This window comes from Vulpes vulpes, chromosome 5, assembly GCF_048418805.1.
Source record: "Vulpes vulpes isolate BD-2025 chromosome 5, VulVul3, whole genome shotgun sequence".
Lineage (NCBI taxonomy): Eukaryota > Metazoa > Chordata > Mammalia > Carnivora > Canidae > Vulpes > Vulpes vulpes.
In genome coordinates, this window is record NC_132784.1 from 120,784,832 (window position 1) to 120,804,378 (window position 19,547).

General features: G+C 36.6%; 1 protein-coding gene across 2 annotated transcripts in view; it reads right to left on the reverse strand.

Annotated features, from left to right (window-relative positions):
- The window catches only part of GNAI1 (G protein subunit alpha i1), an 81,800-nt gene that overhangs the window by 30,336 nt on the left and 31,917 nt on the right, over positions 1 to 19,547 (reverse strand). The window contains exon 1 of one of the 2 annotated variants that reach the window (XM_026006109.2): positions 9,831 to 9,967. The exons of the other annotated variant lie outside the window; for it this stretch is intronic. The gene's annotated coding sequence lies outside the window, so the exon portion shown is untranslated. Of the gene's footprint in view, positions 1 to 9,830; positions 9,968 to 19,547 lie in introns of those variants that run through there. 2 annotated transcript variants of the gene reach the window in all.

Genomic DNA, 19,547 nt, shown 5'->3' on the forward strand with positions numbered 1-19,547 from the left:
TTCACAATAAATTCAATAAACTTTACTGAAAAAAAATGCTTTTATGGTTGTGTATTTTCTCTAAAGCATTAAAAAAATTCAACCTTCTGTAACTTAAAGCATTATAAAGAAGTTTTAGTCAAAATTTTGCTCCGCCTTGGAAGATATTCTGTTTGGTCAGTTATTCTAATTTTAATCTTTGCTTCTTCAGCTGAACGAAGTAGAGAGCAGTGGTGCCAAGCAGCCATCTAGCAATTAAAAAATAGTATGCGTTACAACAGCTGGGTCTCCTGCGATGTATGCTCAATCACCATTATTAAACATGACACACAGCCAGCATAATTTGTTAGCACTGGGGATGTGATGGTGTGCAGGAAGGAAATGCCTCCCCCATGTTCTTTTAGCTTCCCTGTCACTCGAGTCATAAACCCATTTTTAAAACCCTCCTTCACTCTTTCCATATGCAAGGTCTCTTCACAATCTGGGTCCCTAGCATTATTCCACCACAGCATAACAAAATATTACTAATCCTATGGCCCTTTATAAAGGTAGAGCCCTCCTAGTCTTCACATTTAACAGTAGCTGATATCTTTACATCACAGTAATGTCAACTACTTGTCACGCTCCTCCTGACTGTTAGATGCAGAGAACATCTGCGGGTAGCACACAAAATAAAGAAAATATGACAAGTCTATCGTTTGCCTTCATGTTATCTTTCTCCGGGGCTACAGAGCATAGAGGGGTTTAGCATGGTTTGAGAGGCTCAGCTAGGATTTTTTATTACCCAGGTGCCGTATTCCCATTTTCCCAGGGCCCTTCCTACAGTACTATGTGATCCACATTACTGAAGAACTTACCGTTACAAGAACACCTACTGCGACCACACCACAAATCTTCAAACATACTGTTTCCCCCGACAAAATCTAATTTACTCTGCTGCTTCTTACCAATCTGGTTATTCTCCATCAACCATAAACTTAGTTCCTCATCAATCTCTCCTGACCCACTCACCCAAGGATTCTTGCTGCCCCACACTTTGCACATGTTTCTATGAATATTTCTTGAATTCTCAGCAGCTAACTTGTGCTAGACACACAATCAACCAGAAATGTACCTATATTTATTTAAGTTACTTGTGTCTATTACACATTAGATGGCAAACTTCTGGGCTTCATTCCCTTTGCCCCATCCCTCTCCCGCTACACACACACATAGACATACACACATGCACACTCACGCATGCACACTCCCAAATCATCAGAAGCTTCTGAGAACAGATCATAGTTAAAATAGCCTATTTGAAAATCTGGGGGGAAAAAAGACTGCTTAAATTTTACTTGTGATTTGATACTCAAGAAATTTTCCCAAGATACCAGCACATTAAGTAGAAAAGCCGGAGCTGAATAAACAATGAGGGCATTCTTCATTTACAGACAGCCTTTGAATGTTTCAGGCATCTGCCAATAAAAACAATTCCAAGATAACCCATTATTTATTAATCAACAACAGTGTATTTGGCTCTGTGAAAAGCTCCACTGTAGCTGTAATGGCTCACACATTTATTTCTCTCATTGAAGAGAGATCCACCCAACTAACATACCCTAGGTAGTTTCCAGCAGGGCTCTCTTCAAGAAAGCCCTCTGGGTTTCTACACCACTGCAAACTGAGTCAGCAGCAGCCATGCTGTGATGACGAGACCTTCTAGATCCCTTTAATCATACACAGAAGTGGTGATTCCATTGGCACAGTGACCTCTGATGAACAGCCACCTAAGGACCATTCTCTTACTGAAATAACTCAACAACTACAAGGACCAGAAAGGCTCACATGATATAAGCCAGTAAGGTCTGAGAGACAAGTGGGGTAAAATCAGAGATAGTTAAAAAAAAAAAGGAAGAAAAGAAAAAAAATTAAGATTACCAGTTAAACTATATACATACACATATATGAGAGTTTTATAATCTTAATAAGAAAAAAAAATTTCCTGACATTATCTTTAAGTTCTAATTCATTTCACATCTCTTCAAATAATTGATAGCATGGGACACTTAGCTTACTTTGCAGTGAGCATCTTAAATTAATGGATTGTGGTTCAAAATATCCTGAGATTTGTTTAACATTAAAGATTGAGGATGGGAGTGTTATTAATTGTATTTCTACCCAATTTCTTTGCAAGTCACAAGGTGTTCTTTGAGGAATAGATATTCTAGACACAGAAATGCTGAAAATAGTCTTTCAAAGCTTAGCAATTTATGTAATTAGTTTTCAATTCTCACTTCCATGTAGACAGACTCCTAATAGGAAAATCAGAAATGCTACCTGGTTAGGGTTCCAACATACTAAATACTGGTATTTATGCTTTCCACACAGCATACAGGAAAGAGTTAAATGTTGTTCTCTACAAATCTCAGCACAATTATGTTTGAGAGACTGACAGGAAACAATATTGAAAAAAAAATCCCAGAGCTGTGGAGAGGCAGGGGAAGGGAGAAAAGGTAAATTTTACTAGCAGTACTCAACTAAACAGCTATTTTTTCCTTAAGTCCAGGGGCAGCTTTTAAAAGGGTTGGAAGCATCTTGCTTTCAAGGAGAACCAAGGAATATGAATTATGTACGAAAAGTTCAAAGTGTATGACCATTGTGGTCACAAGGTCAGGTTGGTCAAGGTGCCTAAGTGATCAACAAAGTAACTGTCAACAAGCTGGTCACTGTCAAATGAGAGAGACTTCAGAGTACTAGGAAGGGAGATTTTAACTATCAGAAGACCAAGAATGTGTGCAATATGGTCATGGTAGCCTATGGCAACCATGGTAAGCCAATGGCTATAAAGCCAAAGGAGGGATCATTAAGGGGGTCCTTCAGTCTCTCTTTTTAAGATTTATTTCAGAGATAGAGCGTGAGCAAGCATAAGCAAGAGGGACAGAGAGATAGGCGGAGAGAATCTCAAGCAGACTCTGCTGAACATGGAGCCCAACACAGGGCTCAATCCTATGACCATGAGATCGTGACCGGAGCCAAAACAAAGAGTAGGATGCCCAGCTAACTGCACCATCCGGGCAGTGGGGAAAGGGAGCTCAGCATACGATGGTAACTCACCATACAGATGGTGCAAGGACAAAGAGCATGGTCACAGTAACACCGAGGAAACTCATTGGCAGTTCGGGGTCACATGTGCACAGCCACCTACTGACAAGGAGATTTGGGAAAGGGAAATGCAGCAAACAAGGAGTAACCAGGAGGAAGGAACCACAAATTATGACCTTAGTAAAGTAACCCCTGGCTAGATTCTAATTCTTTGCCTAGAATCATATAATTTGCCATTTAAAAAATAATGATCAAATGATGTCTGCCCCTGATTTTGTGGAGGAGCAGTACAGGAAATCTGAAGTTTTAACTGTAAGCAGTTTAAAAACAAGAACCCTCTGAACTCGGAAAACAAATTTTTTCCTCTAAGAAAACTTTTTTCCTCTAAGAAGATTCTTTGTCCAATTCTCTGCTTAGGGTCACAGTTGGAACATTTATTTCCTGGCTTCAGGAGTTCAGCTGCCTGATGTCTGAGGCCATTTAGCTATTAACATGGTGATTTCGTTATCTTCTTCTGAATTCCTGACACTACCACTCTACTTTTAAGGAATCCTAATTTTTAAATAGAATTTAATAATTTCACATTTTCACACTGAATAAAACTATAGTATAATTTAGTTTAAATTAGAGTAAGACCAAATTACAAGTGCATATAAAGTCACTTTTATCATAGTGCTTTCTGTCTCTGAACCAGGAATTTCCCATCTTCTGGAGACAGGAGTTAGCATAAAACCAGAGTAAGCTAAGTTGTTAGCTTGTAAGTAGGGTAAAGCCTCAGATACTGAAGAGTTCTTGACATGCTGTTCTGTTTCATTTTCAGTTAACTCCCAAATTCTGGCAACTAAAGGTAGTTCCAGCCATTATTTCTACATCTGTACTGCTTTACTTTTAAAAATTCTAAATTTTTGCTTTTTCTTCCCACAAATGGCAGCTCAAACAGGTTTGCCCAATAAATCCAAAGGAACATCAGTGGTTCCCAAACTATGGACCTCAAACTCAAGTCCAAACTACCATCCTCAAAATCAGGACCAACAGTATAAGCAAGGTGTATGGTAACAGTAACACTTAAGAAATGTTCCTTCCCAGGCCCCACCCAGAACTTACTGAATCAGGAACTTTGGGAGTAGGCCCAGCAATCTGTGTTTTATCAAACCCTCCAAGTGATTCTGATGGAAGCTAAACACTATGAGCAAGTGAGGCAGAAGAAATGAAGGTCACCTTTTTTCCCTTGATTAGTGATCAGAATAACTGACATCATTTAATTGTTGACTACCTATAAAAAATATGAAGTAACTGTATTTCCCTCCTTCCCCTAAGAATGATAAAAGTAATATTGTTTTACATTTCTGCAAATAGCTTATTAAAAGGCAGCTGGCTTCTCAATTCTCATATCTACTTCTGCATTTAATATGGTACAGTTACTTCGATTGAAGTATATAAAGAAAATCTATTTTCACATAATTATTTGTAGTTAGAAAAGGGAAAAGCAATTTAATAGCATTTATAGATAACTGTGGATTGTCTTCTTTGATTCTATATCCAAATTTGAAAAGAGCAGCTTAAAGATTGGTTATAATACATTTCTATGAACTTTTCACACTTTGATACTTTAAAGTTCATTGGTCTATCTTGTACTTGGAGGAGTATTTTATCCACATCAGATCTGGAAATTATTTCACTGAGCTGTGCAGAATTCAATATTGATATATTTTCAATACAAAATGATAATAGCATAATGATATGAACATATTATACATATTATATGTATTTTCATTTTTTAATATTACCTGTAATTTCTTCAGAAAAGACTAGGTCTTGGGAAGGTATCAGACTCTCAGTGCTAGGCATACATTTTTTTAAATTTCAAAAAAAGCTGTTTTTTTTTTTTTTTTTTTGCTTAAAATCTCTAATTTTATTATTGGAAACAGTTAGTTGTTTTCCTTGAAGTGACAGACTAACTCTGCCAAATTCCCAAGTAGGACTAACCATAATTTCTTTCAAGTATAAATGGTATTTCAAGAAAAGAGCAACTAGTTCAATTCACTACTCAATCACACAACTGCTTTTCATCCAGATAATCAACATGCTTTGGAATACGCAGAGTCCTTTGGATATACTTCATTTTTGGTTACACAGTAAAGAGGTATGTACCTAATGGTCAAGATTTAATAAAAATAATGATTTTTACAACTTCAGCATTTTTTGAAATCACAAATGCATAGCAGTGAAGACTATAATGATTACTGGCACAATTCAGTGCCATTGACCTGACTCAGTAGTTTGACCAATTATTTTTTTGGTACTCTCATAACAAATGACAACACGATAACAAAGGCAAACAAACAACAACCTAGTATTATTATGAAAGTGGTCCTAGAGATCTCAGAGTCCATGGATCACTCCTAGAATTGCTGATTTAATGTCTTTCTCAAGCACTGGACAATAAGCTATGATGGAGGAGAGCCTGTTTTATTTTCAAGATTTATTAAGAGAGAGAGGGAGAGAGAGAGGAAGGGAGAGGGAGAGACAGCAAGCACACAAACACGAGCAGGGGGAGTGGTGGGGAAAGGGGGAAGCAAGCAGACTCCCTGCTGGGGAGGCAGCCCTCCCAAAGCAGGCTCAATTCCAGGAGCCTGAGATCATGACCTGAGCCAAGTCAGATGCTTAACCAACTGAGCAACCCAGGCGCCCCCAGAGCCTTGGTTTTTTCACCATGATATCGCCAAAGTTTTCTCCTATATTTAGCACATGGTAGAAATGCAGTAAACATATTTGCTGGCAGGCAGGCAGGAAATACACCATGAAGAAAGTATGAGAAAATGCAGCAATATTTCCACGAACTGTAGAAAGGGAGAATTCTGTTAGAAGACCAGAAAAAAATAAAGGAAATGTGGGAACTCGTGATTGCCCATTAAAACAGATTGTCTTCTACCGTAATAGGAGTAGTGGCTGGGAACATGGCAGCTAAAGCCCATATTTTCCATCCTCACTTGCTGCTAGGTGTAATATCACATTTCCCATGAAAGCCTATGATGTATAAAAGGAAAATGCAGCCCTGGATTCTTTCTCCTGGTCCTTTGTATGAACCAGAAATTAGATGTGCCTCTGGTCTTGCTCCAAATGTGGATTCAGACAATGCCCAGGGGATGCTGGGGCAATGAGAAGGCTGAATGGTCACTGAATGCCCATGTGAGGAGAGCATCTCAACACTATTTAACCTAAGATCTGTTACAGGGAAGAAATAAGCATCCATGTTCATTAGGCCAAGGTCAAATTAGGTGTCTCTGGTACAGAGTTTGGACTTTAGGCTGACAAATTTATTAAAGGCTGTCTAGGTTTAAATATAAGCAAATATATAAACATATAGATATATAAGCCAAACTAATAAGTCCCCAAACCTAGAAACATTTTTAAAAATCACCCTAAATGAAGTGGAAAGGCAAAGTACAGAATAGGGGAAATATCAGTAATTAATGAGTATCAAAACACAGATTTAATGCATAATGAATTAACATTAATTGACCAAAAAGATAACAATTTAAAGAGAAAAAACAAACATTTTAAGGCTATATCTATATATACATTAAAAATACATTAAAAGAAATATATCAATAAGTGTTTATATCTGAGTTAGGTAATTTTATTCTTCAAATATTTCTATAATTTTCAAATTTTTATGTTGTACATAGCACGGACTCAAAATTATGCATTTCATTTAGAAAAATTTGGTCATATCTCTCCTGTGATCAAATTTGAATAAAATTATCTTCTAAAATCTCATTTGCTTCAAACTCAACATTTCCATATCATCACTCATGCATATAAATCTCTCATTCTAATCACAGCAAATTACTTTTACTGCCAAAACTTTCATGATCATTCCTACCTCCCCTTACTCTATCCTAAGTGGAGCACCTTCCTTATCAACATGGACACTAAAAATGACCACACCATGTTAAGGGAGAGGAGTATCTCGGGTTGAGCCTTCCCAACCAAAGCATTTCTAATTTTTAGGGAGTGTGGAAACTAAGATGACAGACCCTGGGTCTACTACATGGTCCATTATGGCAGCCAGGGTGACCATAGCCTTACAGAGACTCAGGTAACAGACTGTGAAGCTGCACTCAGAGGCAGTGCAAGCAGGCAGGCTCTATGCAAGCCATGATTTATCACATGAGACACTTCTAATGTGATGCCAGGACCACCTAGGCAAGAGCCATCATGTTCAAGATAAGAAGAGGCAAAGCATAGGAATCCTAAAGGACTAAACTTTGTCCCTGCTATAATGAGTTGGGAGTAAGTCACTCTGCCCTTTCTTCCCACTCACATACTAACCCCCCACACCAATTAGGGATAATAACCAGGAGGGGAATATGCTAAATGATAAAACCTCCTCATCTGAACACTTACATAAATGGACTGTTTACTCAGCCATAAAGCAAAAAAAAGATCAAGATTTTGCCATTTGCAACATGGATGGACCCTAGAGTGTATTATGCTAAGTGAAATAAGAGAGAGAAAGGCTAATCCCATATGATTTCACTTATATGTGAAATCTAAAAAAAATAAAAAAATAAAAATAAAAAAACAACCAAACAACAACAGCAGCAACAACAACAACAAATAGACTCTTGAATACAGAGAACAAACCGGTGGTTGCCAGAGGCGAGGTGGGGGGACAGGCAAGGATGAAGTATGTGAAGGGGATTAAGAGGTACAAACTTCTAGTTATAAAATGAGTAAGTCATGGAAATGAAAAGTACAGCATAAGAAATATAGTCAATAATACTGCAAAAACATTGTATGATGACCATACTTATTGTGGTGAGGATTCAGTAATGTACAGATTTCTTGGATCAATGTTGTAGATCTGAAACTAATAGAACACTGCATGTTAATCATAATTCAATTAAAAAATAAATGGGCTGTTTAAAGAATCAGACTGGACTAAGGCTTAAGCAACACTGAACATTTTGTAATTTTCTCTACTAATCAGCAGGTAGGCGTTCAGCAGAAGGTAGGCTGATTTTAGAGTAAATTAAAACAAAAATGGTATGCGTTAACTCCTGTAACCCTCATTATTAATACATAAGTAATGGTTTCTAAGCTATTTAGGAGGAGACATGGATATTATACTTTCCCCTGTGAAACACCCCAAATTTTACCTACTATACACAACCTGCTCTGAAGAATTATCAAAAGGGATGTGGATGACCATGTGTTACACACCTGATGTGAACTAACATCGTTCTCTAACCACTTTAAACTTTTCCCTCAAGTAATCCGATACATATACTACCATTCTATTTTTCTATTTTCACCAACCCAGATTAAATCATTTCTGTGTGACACCATGCTTTTGGTGGAATGGAACAGAACAGAAAAAAAACAGACATAAACCCACAATTATATGGTCAATTAACCTTTGACAAAGGAAAATGACCATACAATGAGAAATGACCATACAATGAAAAATTAGTCCCTTCATCAAATGGTGTTGGGAAAAATGGGCAACCACATGTAAAAGAATGAAACTAGACTACTTTCTTTCACCATACATATATATATAAATAAATATATCTCTAAATGAGATCTGAAAACAAATCCTTGAAGAGAACACCAGCAGTATTCTCTGATATAGACCGTAGCAACATTTTTCTAGAGAAGTCTCCTGAGGCAAAGGAAATAAAAGCAAAAATAAACTATTGGGACTACATCAAAATAAAAAGTTCTGCAGAGTGAAGAAAACAATAAATGAAACTGAAAGGCAACCTACTGAATGGGAGAAGATATTTGCAAATGACATATCCAATAAAGAATTAGTATCCAAAATATACAAAGAACTGATCCAACTCAATATCCAAAAACAAGTAATTCAATTAAAAAAGGGAAGAAGACATGGACAGACATTTCTTCAAAGAAGACATCCAGAGGGCCAACAGACACATGAAAAGACGTTCAACATCACTCATCATCAGGTAAATGCAAATCAACACTACAATGAGCTATCACCTCACACCTCTCAGAATGGCTGAACTTGAAAACACAATAAACAAGCAAGTGTTGATGAGGATGTGGAGAACAAGGAACCTTCATGCACTCATGGTGGGAACACAACTGATGCAGCTCTTATGGAATAGAGTGCGGAGATCTTCCCCCAAAATTAAAACTACTCTATGATCCATGAATTACACTACTAAGTTTTTAGCCAAAAAAACATCAAGACAAGAGATACATGCACCCCTATGTTTACTGTAACATTATTTACAACAACCGAACTATAGACACAGCCCAAAAGTCCATCAACAGATGAATGGATAAAGAGGTAGTATACCAGAATGCAATAAAATACTATTCCATGGAGTATTTGGTCATTGAAAAGAACGCAATCTTGTTATTTGCAGCATAATGGATAGATCCAGAGAGCATAGTGCTAAGGAAAATTAAGTCAGTGAGAGAAAGACAAATACCGTATGACTTCACTCATATGAGGAATTTAAGAAATAAGAAACAACACATATAAACCAAGATACAGACTTTTAACCACAGAGAACAAACTGATGGTTACCAGAGGGAGGTGAATGGGGAGCTAGGGGATATAGGAGATGTGGATTAAAGAGTACACTTATCATGATGAAAAAAATAAAGCAAAAAAATCATTTCTATGTGACCCCATGCTTTTGGCATGTAAACATGTAGCTTAAAGTGTTCAATAAAATTTTGATTCAAGCAAAGAAGTGGTTTACAAACAAGAGAAAGAATGGCACCTCTCTTTCACTCAGTGGTCCAAGTGTAAGCTTGTTCAGAGCTCACGGTCAGCGTGACAACGTCAGGGATCCATCTTCACAACGCGGCTCCCCACTTAGGTGTAGATATCTGATTGTGATCTCACCTGTACATGAGCCTTGCAGGCAGTGAGAGGGAGAACAAGTAAGGCAAGTGGAGGAAATGCTCTTTCCTTTAAAGTGTGTAATCCAAAAAGTGTAACCATCATTTCCACTCACATCTCCATGAGCACAACCTAGCCTCCTGGCCCCACTTGGCTCCTCGCTGTGCGGCTATGTGTCTAGCAAATAAATACTGAGAGACAGTGGATATTGGGGATAACCAGAAGTCTCTGATGTATTCAAGTCTATTCTTTTCCTTCCTTTGCTGCTTATCTTTTAAGAAACAAAAATTAAACATTATGCCAGTTGACATATGCAAAATAAAACAATTGGTGTTTTTTTTTTTTTTTTAATTTGTTTTGGCTTTCCTTTTGAAAACTCAATTGGATGCCTTGGAAAGACCCAATAAAGCAAGGTCTAATCAAGGCTATTGAATCAGCTGAGAGAGATACTGTTAACTAGAGGGGAAAACATTTTTAAAATCTACTAGGATTCTTCATTCCAATTTCTTCGCAGGTACTTTAAATTCTCACTTGAAAGAAACAGAAACTGGAAATAAGATCTCTATTTTGGATATGCAAAAAAGACAACTCTGAACTGTAATGAGTGAAGCATATTCAAAAAAGGCCATAATCCCTCAGTTTTTCACCACTGAGCATGATGTTAGCTGTGGCTTTTTCATACAATCCTACATCAAAAGACTGCTGAATAAAAGTATACTTACATATTTTTAACTAAAAGAAAATATTCAAGGTATGTTTGCATTTTTTTAGGACTTTCCCTAAGAAGGGTATTTGTTTGTTTGTTTTTTGGTTTTTTAAAGATTTTATTTATTTACTTGAGAGAGAGTGCATCCATGGTGGGGGCAGAGGAAGAGGGAGAAGCAGACTCCCTGCTGAGCTGGAAGGGGTGGAGGCTAAATCCCAGGACCCCAGAATCCTGACTTGAGTTCTGAGCTGAAGGCAGATACTTAACCAGCAGAGCCACCCAGGTGCCCCAAGATGGGTAGCTTTTGACAAATTCTAATCCCAAAGGTACAGAGGAAACCTCCCTGCATATTAACATATTCAAAATTAATTACTTCAATCTCCCAATTTTTATACGCCTCCCAAAACTACTTTTCTCAAACTATTTTGTTCAACTCTTCAATGCAAATTCCAAGGATCCTAGGATTTGAACACAAATGCCTTTTAGTCTCCCCTCTTTCACATGCCTGCAACCATTCTCCAGCTACGGAAATCTTCAGAAGAATCCATCTAATCCACACAACCAGAATTCCAGCATCTCGGTGTCAACAACTATGTTAGGCAATCAAGTCAAAGTTAAATAAGACAAAGGTTCTGATTCTAGGAAGGTGTATCCAGAATCTAAGTCAAGGGAATGAACAATCACAGTGTTTTTCTTTCATATAGGAGGTACCCTCTATATGGCAGGCTCAATACCAGACACTGAAGACAGAGTGAGTGGAAATAAGAGCTGTGGTCCCTGGTCTCATGAGGGGGAGAAATCAGTGTCAAGAAACGCTATAGATTGTGCAGTAAGGAAAGGCACTCAGAGCAAGTGATTAACACATGCAGACAGTTGACTTAAAATATCAACACCTGCTACAATGCATCTGAACAAATTAATGCATCTAGTAATTCACTAGAAGAACTAAATTAATAAGAAAATGACAGTGAAAAGTTACAGTAAATACAAACATGTAATTCCAAAATATAAGAACTATACCCTGTTAGACTTTTCCATTGCTCCACTCACATCTGAAATACTTTACTCTTCTAGAAAGGACATTGATAAATGGGATTATGTCCCGGAGGTGGCATACAGGTCTATGAACTGCTTGGTTCCGAGAAGGGCTGAAGATGTTAACAGAAGAAAAACATCAGGGAAAATAGGCTGTCTGATAAATGGCTAAAGAGCCCTCATGCAGAAAGAGAAGTTATTTATTCTGTGTGACACTCAAGAAGGCTGAATTAAGATCAATAACAGAAATTACAGAGAAGAAAATTTGGCTCAGTAAAAGCAATAATCTATTAATAATCTGTTGCCAGATCTATTAAACAATATCATCTGTCAATGGGATTGCTATTCTTCCCAGTTCTCTACTGTAGAAGGCATATATATATATATATACATACTTTTTTTTTTGCTAGATGTCATTTTACATAAGATATGAATTAAAATGAAATGGGGCAACTCCACATTTCCCATAGTTAACAGTACTGTATTGTACTTAATATTTTGTTAAGAGTATCAATCCCTTGTTAGGAATTCCTATCACAATAATAAGATGAGGCGCAAGGAGGGAGGAAATGGGGCACAAGAGAGCTCTGGATTACATTGCTGGAAATCATCGAAATTATTTGTACCATTCTGACTCATGCAGTTGTGTTAAAATGTAGATTTCACATAAATAACAATATTAAAAGACTCGGTTGAGTTAATATGTTCTGGTCATACCCAGGTTTCTGTTCAGGGTTAAAGTTCCACAGAGATCAATAAAAGACAAGGCTTCTCTGCTTTTTCTCAGCAGCTGTCTCCACAGAATGAGAGTGAGTCTAAGAATGATAAATGATGGGGCAGCTTTAACCAAATCCCTGCACTTCCTCCTGCACATGGACACACAGAGATCTAAAGTTTAAGAAGAAGAAAATAGGCAAAAGCCTTAGAGTAATATCCAAAAAAATAAAATGTTTTACAAGGAAATAGGGAATCATTTTTTTTATTCAAAAATGAGGATAAATAATGTAGCAAATCACTGGCTAGGACATGACATAGTAAGTTCACAAGCACTGGCAACTAATCAGAAGGTTTATAAAAGCAAAAAGATTCACTGATATCAGAGACGTTAAAAGCAAAAAATGTGTATCTCTGAATTAATGAGATATAATGTGTCCCCTTGTTTCATCCTCACTAATGGATCTAAATAACAGGTTCAGGCCTCTACTGGGGATTTATCAGACTTAAGTTTGAAGAGTTAATAAACATAAAAACATACTCAACATCAATAGTCATCTAGGAAATGCAAATCAAAACCACAAGATGCCACTTGTCACCCAGTAGAATGGCTAGAGTCAAAGAGTGAGATAGTAACAAGTATGGAGGAAACTAGAACACTCATACACTAACGGTGGAGCAGTCATTTTGAAAAACACTCTGACAGTTCTTCAAAATGTTAAACAAAGAGATATCATTTGACCCAACATTTCTACTCCTAAATACATACCAAAGAGAAATGAAACATAAGCCCAGGTAAAAATCTGAACTTGAATGTTCATAGCAGCATTATTCTTAATAGTCCAAAGACAGAAATAACCTAAATATCAACTGATGAATAGATAAACAGGATGTGGCATATCCATATATGCAAACAATAGATATTACTCTGCCATAAAAAGAAATGAAGTACTGAGAGATGCTATGGCATGAATGAACCTTATAAACATTATTCTGAGGAAAGTGGTCAAACACAGAGACCACATGTTATATGATTCCATTTATATAAAGTGTTTAGAAATGTCAAATCTAGAGACAAAAAGTAGATTCATGGTTGCTTAGGGTTGGGGTAGGGTTTAGGGGAAATGGAAGGTTACAGACAAAGGCTATGGGGTTTCTTTTAGGGTAACAGAAATGTTCTAAAATAGACAGTAGCAATGGCTCTATTACATTGTGAATATACTAAAAATCATTGACTCATATAACACTTCAAATGGGCAACTTATATGGTTGGTGTCTCAATGAAGATGTTTTTATAAGTTAATAAAAAGTTTGGTGAAAATAATCAACAGGTCATTTAAGAATATTTTAAAAACCTGCTTATAGATATTCCATTTACCTCATTTCCATGAAATCATTCCCAAACATTCAATAACATTCTGTACCTTGTTCAGGAAGACTAAACCTTTTCTAAGTGGAACATCTATTCCACTCACCCCCCTTCCACTGTGTAGCATGTCTGACAACACAGTTTGCTGAAAGACTAGTGATTTTATCTAAAGCAGAAGTCCAAAGATGTTATACCTAAGCATATAGGTGGTGTTTGATATGAGAAAACAATGTATTTCCACCACTTTAGTATGATTCCAATACTAGCAAAATGTTCCTTCAGGAGGAAATTTTAGCCTGTATGTCTGTAGACTTCCAAAAGTTAAAAGCTTTTAAGATAGTATTTCAAACACAGTCGTTTCAAAACTTTATTAAAGAGAGCCCGGAGGGTTCCTACAGAACCAAGTGGGTGGAAAGTCACTCCAAGTGCCAAATGTATGGCAGAGGATCTTCCTAAAATTGTCATCTCTCAATTCACAATTCTTGCTCCCTATTTTTTCTTGTTATTTTAAATCCAAGAAAAAAAATACTTTAAAAATTTTGACAAATAATGAAAATAATTAGGGAATGCAGCACAGAAAGAGGGCAATGAAAAAAAATATTATTTAAAACAGGTAAGATGAAACCAGTAAACACTGAATAAGGACAGAATAAGTACCAATAAAGAAATAAAAGGCAAAACACAAGAACTGACAAGAGGAAATATACAAGCTCTGTAAACATAAAAGAGTCTACTTCAATGATCATCCAAAGAGGAGAATAAAATATTTTCAGCCAAATCAGTATGGTGACTTTTAAGAAATGGTGTGGGAGTCTGCATATGCTCACATACTAGTACTGAGAATAGAACTGTTAACAACCTTTCAGAGGGCAACAGACAATATATCTTTTAAAAGCATTAAAAACAGCCTAAATCCAAACACGATGATCCTTCCTGGATATTTGTCCTTAACACTTTTATGCGTTTTAACAACACAACAAGAATACGGTTAGCCTAAATGTCCAGGAAGAGGGAGTTTATTAAACAAGTTATGATAGAACCATATGAATATGTTTTTATATAAGCATTAAAAAGGTGATGATTCTACATGAATCAACATCGAAAATGTACAGGATGCATTACGTGAAAAAAAAAAAAAAAGCAGGCTACCAAAGTGTGTAACTAGAATATAAATACATACATACATATATAACCAATCACTATCTGAAAGGATATGCACTAAATTGTTAATCTTTTGAGGCTAAGATTTTAAGTGGTTTTCACTTTCTGATTTACATATCTCTTTTTGTAAATTATTTTTATAATAATCACATATCTTATAATAAAAACAATAAGCTTACAATGGAAAACACTGAAACAAAGTCTATAAAAGTATCTAGAGGGCAATAATAAAAGGTAGATAAAAATATGACGGTCAAAGAGAAAGTTGAAAAAGAGACAAAGTTAGTTTCATAAACACAAAAAAAATGTGCACATCTTTAAGAATAAAAATGATCTCATAACAAATTAGAAAAATAAGAATATTTTAAAAATTAAATAGAAAAACGTAACATGTGATAAAGATATTAAGACATTAAAATGGTAACATCATTAAAACTATAAATAATTCTGAAAAAGTGAAAAATCTAGTTAGATATCACATGACAAAAAAATTGGATCATTACCTTATACCTATACTAAGATTATCTCAAAAATGGATCAAAGGGATGCCTGGGTGGCTCAGTGATTGGGCATCTGCTTTCAGCCTAGGGCCAATCCTGGAGTCCCCGGATCAAGTCCCACATCGGCTCCCTGCATGGAGCCTGCTTCTCCCTCTGTGTCTCTGCCTCTCTGTTATCTCTCATGAATAAATAAAATCTTAAAAAAAAATGGATCAAAGGCCTAAGTGTAAGGGGAAAAAAACTATAAGACAGAAGAAAACACAAGAAAAGCTTCAAGACTTTGCATTTTGCAATGGTTTCTTTGATATGACACGGAAATGAGAAGCAACAAAAAAAATAGTTAAGTAGGATTTCATAAAAATTACAAACTTGTGCATCAAAAAATACTAAAAGGAAAATGAAAAGACAGCCCACAAATGGAGACAATGTTTTCAAATTATATACCTGACATGGGATTAATATGCAGAATATCTATGTACACACACACACACACACACATAAAATCCACAACTTAAAACAAGAAGACAAATAACCGGGGATCCCTGGGTGGCTCAGTGGTTTGGCGCCTGCCTTTGGCCCAGGGCGCGATCCTGGAGTCCCGGGATCAAGTCCCACATCGGGCTTCCTGCATGGAGCCTGCTTCTCCCTCTGCCTGTGTCTCTGCCTCTTTCTCCCTCTATGTCTATCATGAATAAATAAATAAAATCTTTAAAAAAAAAAAAGAAGTAACCAACTAAAAAATGGACAAAGAACTTGATCAGACATTTCTCTAAAGATGATATACAAATAGCCAAGAAACACATGAGAAGATCCTTAGCATCACTCATTATTAATAGGGAAGGCAAATCAAAACCATACTCAGATAGATCTCACACCCATAAGGATGGCTACTATCAAAAAAAAAAAATAACAAATGTTGAGAAGGATGTGGAGAAAGCAGAACTCCTGTGCTCTGTTGGGGGTAATGTGAAACAATATAGTCGCTATGGAAAACAATCTGGCCACTTAAAATAAGAAAAATAGAAAGTTTTATTCTAAAAAATAAAAATAAAAATAAAATTAAGAGATTTTATGTGTGATCTAACAATTTCACTTCTGGGTACATAACCCGCAAGAATCGAAAACAGAAGAGATACCCTTATCTGTACCACCCACATTCACAGCAGCATTAGTCACCATAGCCAATGTCTATCAATACACAAACGGATAAACAAAATATAGTAAATGTGTACAATGGAATATCAGCCTTAAAAAGGAAGGAAATTCTGACACATGCAACATGGGTGAACTCTGAAGACATTATGCTAAGTGAAATAAACCAGACACAAAAGGACAATTACTGTATGATTCCACTTCTATGAGGTATACAGAGCGGTTATACTAACAGACAGAAAGGAGGGCGGTAGTTGTCAAGGGCTGGGGGTTGGAGGTGGGGTAGGGATGTTTAATAGGTAGAGACTTTCAGTTTGGGATGATGTAAAAGTTCCAAAGATGGACAGTGGTGGTGCCTGAACAACAGTGTAATTATTCCTTTTTTTTTTAAGAGAAAGAGAGAGGGGAGACGTAGGGCAGGCCCCATGCCTAGCACAGTCTGACAAGGACTAGATGGATCTCACAACCCCGAGGATCATGACCGGAGTCAAATCGCCAAAATCAAAAGTTGAGATGCTTAACCAACTGAGCCACCCAGGAACAGGGTGACTATTCCTAATGCCACCGAACTCTACACTTAAAAATGGTTAGAATGGTGAATTTTATGTTATGTACATTTTATCATAATAGAAAAAAATGTTAAGTGTATCGAGTGCTGTAGGTATGGACTTTGTGTGCATGGGGGCTTGATTCTAATAAATTTCACAGTAATTAATATCTAGTAAATTAGTAAAAAGGGGTCAAATAGATACCTAGAGATTTCCAGAGCACCTTTCATACACATAGATTCATGTTAAGTTTTTTGACCTAAGGTAGCCCCTAGGGCTTCAGGTTGCTACATGATGTCCTACTGGAGTCAACACAGGGCAACGATCCTCAAAAAGAAAAGTGGTGCCCCATGGGCAGTATAATGGAAATTTAGGAGAGCGTTTGTGGTTTTAAGAGTGGCTATGTGCAATACACAGAATAATCCTCCCAGTGAAACATTGCCCTCTGTGCTGCAAAATTTTCAAAAGACCCTCTGGGACATCCCTGTTAGTAAAAATAAAAATAAAAGCAGGGTCATAATCTGAGTCTAGGACCCCACTGTGCATACAGACACAAGAACTTTTTTGCTTGCCTTAAATCTATACCAAATTTTTCCAAGAATGCAACTATTTCACAAATGGAGAAAAGGCTATATATCCTTATCACTTAGAAATATCACAACAGGGGCACTTGGGTGGCTCAGTCGGTTAAGAATCTGCCTTCCTCGAGGATCGTGATCCCAGAGTGCTGGGATGGAGCCCCTGGTCCAGCTTCTTGCTCAGGGAGGAGCCTGCTTCTCCCTCACTTTCTGCCCCTCCCCCAGCTCATGCTCCCTCTCTCTATCTCTGTCAAATAAAGAAATTTTACAACACTTGAGCACGGTTTTTGACAATGACATTCTCAGAGGTACACCTATTGCAGTTTGCATATGCAGCAAACTACAAATAATTCTACATATGAAAAAAGTCCTTGAGTTTTCTAATGACTTGTAGTTGCAGCTGATCATCCACATATTAAAAAATGTATTATAAATTACTTTCTTTTATTTCTTCAATACATTAGTTATGTGTTATACTTTTTTTTTAGTAAGTATACATAGATAGGTTACAATTATCCATACATTTTATCTCAGGGTATTACAGGTGGCATTGAGATTATTCCAGATACTGTACATATCTGTTTTCCACAGAATGTGAAGCAACGCAAGGAAAAAAAAATTTTTTTCTCTTCCATCTAGCCATATGCAGTGCTCAGGGTCAGGATGAGACGTAGAATGATAAAGGTCATTCTTACATTCACTCTAAGGCTGGACAAAGATCAATTGCAAGTTTTGTTCCAACTCCAAGAGTTCTATAAAACTACCGATGGTTCTCAGGTGATTCTGGGTTGTGAAACACTGCCAGAAAGCAACAATCCATTAATCTATTCATTCCCACTGGTTATCGTTTAGAATGATTCCATCCACCTCATCAATTCTCACAACCAACATGATGCCCCAGGTGATATACACGAGTGGTGACAGATAAACTTGTCATAAAACCTCTAAAGAGTATATCAACTTACAAACCTGAAGACTTAAAAGAGGATCTGAAGCCTGCTTGGGGAACTGGAGCAAATCACTTAAGAATCATAGGTATTAAAAAAAAAAAAGAATCATAGGTATATACTTTTATGGAGCATAATGTGTAAGAGAGGATCCATATCCATCACCAACCAATGACGTCAGGAATAATGCAGGGAAATGAAGCTGAATATAAACGTATTATTTTTATAAATATGTATTATTCTCAGAACTCCCATAGTTTGAAAGCAATAAAATTATAATATGTAGACTTAAAATTAGAATGAACTCAATATGAGGAATCATAAAGTCAATCTAGAATACTAAAATTATGCAATATGCAAATATTCACAATGGTATTATCTGTGAGACTCTTCACTTCCAATAGTGCTCCACAGTCATTATAGCCAAGCAAATACAAAATGCATTTCTACTACTAATCCTACGATTATTGATGTTTACCAGAATAATTTATCAATCTACTCTGCACAAAGAAAAGCAATCTAAATAGCACCTTTTTAAAAAAAATAATTTGGAGTTTTTGTTGTTCCCAAAGAGCAGGTTAAGCTGGATATTATCCAACTTCATTTTCTGAAAGACTGCATTCTGTGATCAGTCTCGTATCACAATTACTACTTTCTACCTATGTTTCCCATGGAAGTAGGAGAGCTCCCCCAGAAAAAGGGCTGATTTTCTCTTGCTTATGTGCTCAATGCCTAGTACAATGCCTAGTAGATGGCGGTGAGCAAATCGTATCTGTTTTTGTTAATGTATGAAAATGGCTCCCTTTACAGTTCTTACTGTGTGACAAGCAGTATGCTGAGCATTGTGCATTCATTTTACCACCAATCTTAACAAGCACTGTGACA